Here is a 7,577-nt window from a genome sequence, read left to right as displayed (position 1 = left end):
TGTCTACATAATTCGGCTAAAATGAAACAATCGAGGTCATATCGGGGTAACTTTAGAGGTTCATCTTCAAACCCTCCAACTCTTAAGTATGTGAACCTAGGAAATTGAATGAAGTGACTCCCATACTATTGAACTAGTTTCTGTGACTCAGAAGAAAGTTGTGGCATCTAAAAACCCTTTAGAGTCAAATAAACGCTTCCATACAACACATCATGCACCTTACAAAAATCCTCTAAAACTTTCTCTTTCTGCAACAAAGGACAATACTAGAAGATGGTTATCTCTTCATTCCATACCCCATGTGGAAGGGTAGTGAGATCACATGTATAGGCAATACAATAAGTCAAATACGAGGCCATATAGAAATCCTCGCAAGATTCTTTGGCCCTTTTGAGTTGGTTCCTCAAGGAATTGGCAATGATCTCCACCCAATCCATCCACTACTCACCCTTCAAGATAATCTCAATATATCTATACATCCATTTTTCAAACAAATATACATCAACTAAACCCTTCACCCTGTGTAATAATACAACTAGGTCATATATATGAGGTTTCATGTGATCCTTTGTAATGACTTTGGGCAGCCTAGACCCACCTCCATAGTTAACTTCGATCCATTTCTTGGGAAGGGTGTTTTAGAAAATGCTAGGGGTTTCTTGGTATTCGACCAAAGCTTGAGTGGGTGAAAATGCAGCAAAGGTATTTTCTATTAATTGTAAAATAGACGAAATGGTTTCTCTTGAGATGGAAAGTATTGTGTTGCCATTCTCACTTATTATGCTTCTACTCCTTACATCATAATGGTCAATGCAAAGTTGCAAAAGCTCAGGGCTCACGAAAGCAGAAGGAAAGGCCGCGGCTTCAATTAACCCACTTGTTAACACTTTCATGCATCCCTTAACCTCTTTGGTATTCTCAAGAAAACTTTTTTGCAGCTTTTCTACATTCACCCCTTCTAAGTTTGTATCATAGATCATCAATCTCTTACATTCAAGGCTGGAAGCATTGCTGAAAAAGTGCAAGGTTGACTTCATTTTCAACCAAACGAGCAAAACCTCTAGCAGACAATCCTTTGAAAATAATAGATTTGCATAACAAAATAAAGATATCTAAATTCTCACCTACTTTCCATTGAAAACCAAACAACTTCTTCTATCTTCCTTAACAGCTCCTTCTCTTTGAAATCAGCTTTTTGCAAAGTGATTTACAAAGCTATTGAATGTTTTTATTAAAGGAAAGGTTTACATGTAGAAGTATTGGATAATTAATAGGCATGATGAGATATCACCTCACATCAACCTTGACATGTTTGAAGCATTGCTGCATGAGCTTTTCATTTAATGATTTCTCTTTTCACATAAATTAACAATGATTGATTTCATACAATATCTGATCATTCCTCAAGTCTAAGATCTTTTCTCCCACTTCTAATGATGATGACCTCCTCCTTGGAAAAATAGAAAAATATTTTGATTTTTGATATCTAACACAAGCCTCAATTGATTGTGAAAAGGAAACACATCATATTTTAGAAATAAATTATCTCCAATCATTCTGATCAAGGACCACTTTGAACTGCTCTGAACTGAGATTCAAAGTGGTTCAAAGTCCTTCAATAAAAGCCACTGCATAAAAAAATTTCCTGCCAAAGAAAAAAAACATTAGTATGAAAATATTTGGTTGAACTACTTTGAACTACTTTGAACCAAGATTCAAAGTGGTTCAAAGCGGTTCAAAGGAAGAGGACCACAACCACAGAAGCTTGCGACTTCAACCAACTACTTCAAGGAGCAGTGAATACATAAATGTTGAGGAAAGGACTTTGAACAAAGATAGGTAAGGGGGGTTGAAGGAGGTCCTTGGAAAGAGAATAGGTGACTCTACACACAACTAACAACGAGCAAGAAGCAAAATTGTACATCTCAATCCATAGTAGAGGCATAATATGTAGTAGTAGCAGTCAATTGTTCTAACATTGTTTTGTTCAAACAACTATTGGAAGGAATGAAGATAGAGATCAAATATCTAGTTGTCATACATTGTGATAACACCAATTTAATCAACGTATCAAAGAATCCAATAATGTATTCCAAAACAAAATTTATTGCTAGAAAATATCACTTCTTAAGATAGTCAGTGTAAGATAAAGAAGTCAAATTCAAATATGTAAATACAAAGGATTATATTCCAAACATATTCACTAAGGCATTACCTAAGGATATATTCATGCATCTAAGAGGTAAGCTAGAGGTCATTCCCCTATCTAATATTCATTAAATAAAGTTTATTGAATGCATAAACTAGAACCTATTGAAGATCAATCAGTTGGTGTAGGAATTGGAAAGGGAATATTATAGTTGAATTAGTACTTAAGGTACATTGGTATTTACAAAGTTATTGTCTTTGGCATGTGTTTTCAAAAAGGGAGAAGTTTACTATCATATCTCTAAGAAATTTTTGGAACCAAAATAAAGTTAGAAACTAGAGAGGGAGAAGTCTTCCAAAGAAGAAGTATATTGAAAGAGGGAGGATATTCTAAAAAATCTTGGTAAGAGCCATTGAAGATAGAATTTAGTGAAAGGAAGAGCTAAAATTAATAGAGCGACTTTTCAAATCTAAAATCCAAAATTTCATTATGCTATAACATGTTGTGTTGCCATCAATGACAAAGAGGGAGATTTTTGAATATAATTGGTTAATTGTGTATTGTCTATGATGTTACATAAATGTCATATCATTTCTAGTTAGTATATGTTATAAGCTCACTCAGGCAGTACGGATAGCTCTCAATGTCTACAGAGCATTCCTATGTTTGCCTAGTTCAGAGGATAGTGTCTACCAAGTTCACTTAGGAATCGAAGGAAAAGTGGTAGAAAGTGAGTGTTAATCGAGCTCACTTGGTGATGCAGGCAAGAGGATGAATAACTAGGGCCAAATGCTCACCCAGCTATCCAAACCACCCTGCAAGAGTTAACACAACATAAGAAAACACAAGAAATAACAACCAAAGGAAGAAGAAGAGTGAATTAATTTTATTGATTCATCAAGATATCTTCATACATGCCTAGCTGTAAGGTGTTCTACATTATGGCCAATTACAAATACATTCACATCTAAAGATCCAATTGCAAATTTACACTTTCAGTTTTGCTCTCTAATCTGCTTCCAAAAAGCTTCTCCAAAACTTCTTCTCTTCAAAAACTTACTTAACTCTTAGCCTAAAGTCTCTATTTATACTTGCCAAAATGACTTATAGATCATTCTAGAATCATTACATAAGAGAAAGACCAACACAAGATCCTATCATTAAATTCACGATCAAAATTAAATACGTAAGTCATCTCCCACTAAGAACCAAAAATAGACAACTTGGCACCCATTGGATAACTTGACACCCACTAGAAAATTGGCACTCGACATCACTCAACATCCACTGGAAATTAGCACTTGACATCAACTAAAAATTGGCACTTGACATCACTCGGCATCAACTAGAAATTGGCACTTGACATAAACTAGAAACTAGAAACTCAACATCACTCGGCATTAACTGGAACCTAGCAACTTTGCATCACTTGGCATCAACTGGTTAAATCGGCACATGAAGGAATGCTACAATAACTTGACACATGAAGAGTGCTATAGTAACTCGGCACCAACTAAGTAACTCAACACCAACTATAGAATGAACAAAAATGAGCAAGATAACAAGGCAACCTAGGATGCTCCTGGATCAGACAATCAGGGTTGAAAGAAATGATTCTCCTGAATCATTAAGATGTCCCAATTTGAGCTGAATCCAACTCAATTTGAGAAATCCATGAAGCATCTTCAATAGGTCTATTCTTCCACTTCATCAAATATTCATAGTAATATTTTTCTCTTATACTCTTGCCAACTCTCTGATCCAATATCTATTCAACTTCCTCAATCTATTTCTTTGGATAATCATCTGGTATAACAACTTCATCCTATAACTCTTGATACTTATAAAAATTAGCAATATTAAATATAAGAGATATATCCATGTCATCAAAAACCTCAACTTCATAAGCATTACCACTATCAAACTTCTTTAGGATCTTACAAGGTAAAAATTTCTTCATCTTCAGCTTGCTATATGTTCCAACTAGGAATCTTCCTTTCTTTAGATGAACCATCACCTCATCACCAACTTGAAAATCATGGTGTCTTCTAGACTGATCAGCATTCTCCTTATATTTATAATTGCTTTGTTCCAACCTCAACTTCACTTCCTTATACAAAGACTCCATAAAATCAGCAAATTCTTCCCGTGTTGTGCTTTTCTTTTCTTCACCAAAAATATCTCTCAAAATTGATATACCTCTAGGATGCATTCCGGTAACAATCTCAAAAGGTGTCTTCCCTATACTCCTATTCACAAAATTATTATATGCAAATTCAGCTTGTTCCAATACCATCTCCCAATTACTTAGCTTATTCCCAACTAAACATCTCAACAAATTTCCCAAGCTTCTATTCACAACCTCTATCTATCCATTTGTTTGTGGATGGAATGTAGAACTAAACTTCAATTTAGTACCCAACTTTTTTCACAAAGTCTTCCCAAAATATTCAACAAACTTACTGTCTCTATCTGAAATAATGCTTCTTGGTAATCCATGCAATCTCACAATCTCTTTGAAAAAAGTTCAGCAACATGCTCAGCATCTGATGTTTTCTTACATGGTATAAAATGAGCCATCTTAGAAAATCTATCCACTATAACAAATATGTAATCATACCCTTTCACTATTTTAGGCAATCCAAGAACAAAATCCATACTAATGTCAGTCCAAGGTTTTTTAGGAACAATAATAGGTATATACAAACTAGTATTTTGACTCACTCACTTTGAAACTTAAGAAACTCCACAACTCTTTACAAATTTTTGAACATCTTTATACATTTATGGCCAATAATATTTCTCTTTCAGCAAACTCAATGTCTTATCAATTCCAAAATGTCTATCTAATCCACCATTATGCTTTTCCTTAATCAAATTCAACCTCATAGGAGTTCTAGGAATACACAATTGAATACCTTTGAAAAACATAACTTCTTGAATGAAATACTCATCATACTTACTTATGTGATCTATCAGATTTGGTGCTCTGCACTCTTTACACACCTCAGAAAAATCAGGATCAGCATCATACAATTCTTTCATCTAATCAAAACCAAGAACTTCAACCTTCATTTTAGTCAACAAAGAACATCTTCTACTCAATTCATCAACAACTTTGTTAGTAACTCCACTCAAAAAATCCATTATGTCATCCATCCTTGGCATAGGAAACCTATGTTTCACTTTTATCTTGTTAATGGCTCTAGAATCAATACACATTCTCCATTCTCCATTCTTTTTAGGTCCTAATATAGTAGGTACAACACATGGACTCAATCTTTCTCTGAACCTTTCTGAAACAACTCATGCACTTGTCTTTTAAGTTCTTCATTCTCTATAGGTGTCAATCTATATGGTCCTTTGTTTGGAAAACTAGCTCCAAGGATTAGATCCACACAATGACTTACACTTCTTACTAGAGGTAAACCATAAGGAATATCTTCAACAATAATGCCTTTATACTCATTCAACAACCTTGCAATTTCTCTTGGCACTTAGTGAACACTACCATCTATGATTCGGTCACCATTGACTAGCACCCAGTTAACATTATTTTTTGGCACTCGGTCTCCATTGACAAAACTTGATTTTCTTGGAATTATAGCAAAAAAATCTTGATTCTTCTTCACTTCCTTTTCAAATTGTTTCCCATTAACTATGCAAATTTTTATAGTAGTACAATTAACCTCAACTAGACTTTTGATCAAAGGCAATAATGTTTGTTTCTTCCCATTTACCCAAAGAGTATATTGATTCAATCTTCCATCATGTACATCATATCTATCATATTACCAAGTTCTACCCAACAAAATAATACAACAATCCATGGGCATAATATCACACGAAACTTCATCAAAATGATGTCCAATTTTGAACTTCACGAGGCATTCCTCACTTACCAATATCTTATGCTCATCTTTGATCCATGAAACATGATAAGGTTTGGGATGTTTCAGCCTCTACAACTATAACTTTGTAACCAGCTCTTCTGATGCTAGATTTGTAGAACTTCCACTATCAATGATCACTTTAAAGCATTTTCCAGCCATCTTACATCTTGTCTTGAAAAGACTTCTCCTTAAAATAGGTTCCTCATCACCTCCCTTATTGCATAAGGTTCTTCTCACCATCAAATTTTCTCCAGCCTCAGGTCCACTTGGTGAACTCTCAATGTCTTCTTGAACCATATCATTTCTATTATTCTGCCCACCTTCAGAAGATCAACATTCAAAGGATCTATGCCCTTCCTTGCCACATTTAAAACAATTACCATGAAATCCACCTCTAGAATAAGAGTCACCTCTTCCTTAGTTAGAATTAGTGCCTCCTTGGTAAGAATTACCACTTCTCCATTTAGTCTTACCTTTGTCATCATTGTTCCATTCAAATTTTCCTTTATACTGCATATAACTATTAGATTTGTCACTTTCTCCATAAGATCTACCTCTGCCTCTTCAGAATCTACCAGCTCTACCTCTTTGTCTTTGTTCATGCTTCTTTGTCAAGATCTCCTCAGTTTTCAAGGCATATTGATATGCTTCTTCTACACTTTCTAGCCTCACAAAACTTATTTCATCTTGTATTCTAGATCTCAATTCATTAATGTGCCTTGCAATTTTCTCAACATCATCATCCACATGTCCAGATCTGATGTCCAGTCTATAGAATTCCTCAGTATACTCTTTCATAGTCATGTCTTTTTGCTTCAAATTTTGCATCTTTCTCAACAAGCTAGCTTGGTAATCAGCAAGAAGGAATTTTTTCTTTACCTTGTTCACCATCTTTGGCCAAGTTCTAATCTTCTCCTTTCCTCTCCTTTGTTTATCAGTTTTCAAGTGCTTCCACCATAGTGATGCATGACCTTTCAGCCTAGTGACTACAATCTTCACTTTTCTATGATCAGGGTGGTTTTCATACTCAAAGAACTTTTCCATATCAGAGATCCAATCCAACCTAGCATTGGTGTCCAATTTTTCATCATAAGGAACAACTCCTAGAACAAGATTTGAATTCACTCTAGACAATACTCTCAACAATCTTGCTTCATCTTGGTCTTCTTCACGTTCTTGATTAGGGTTTGATGTTACTGCTTCATCATCACTTACATCATCAAGATGTGCTCCTCTCCTTTGATCTATCTCCACAGCATCTAATCTGGCTGCAATTTGTCTCAACTGATCCAATATAGCATTATCAACATTATTTCCTCTACCATGAACCATCTTTACAAATCAAGTTCCTGCAAGATCATAACCCTCTACATCTTATAGGTCAAATGCATAGATTTTCCACCCTACGACCAAATCCAAATCAAGGTTCTACATGATCCAATCTCCACAAGGATGAACCTCAAGCTTTGATACCAACTAACCTAGGCAAGAGGAAGAATAACTAGGGCCAAAGGCCCACCTAGCTCTCCAAACCA

Source organism: Cupressus sempervirens, chromosome 5 (genome assembly GCF_028749045.1).
Source record: "Cupressus sempervirens isolate cs-2001-9-10 chromosome 5, ASM2874904v1, whole genome shotgun sequence".
NCBI classification, from domain to species: domain Eukaryota; kingdom Viridiplantae; phylum Streptophyta; class Pinopsida; order Cupressales; family Cupressaceae; genus Cupressus; species Cupressus sempervirens.
The sequence above is the reverse complement of the archived record's forward strand: the minus strand, read 5'-3'. Positions refer to the sequence as shown.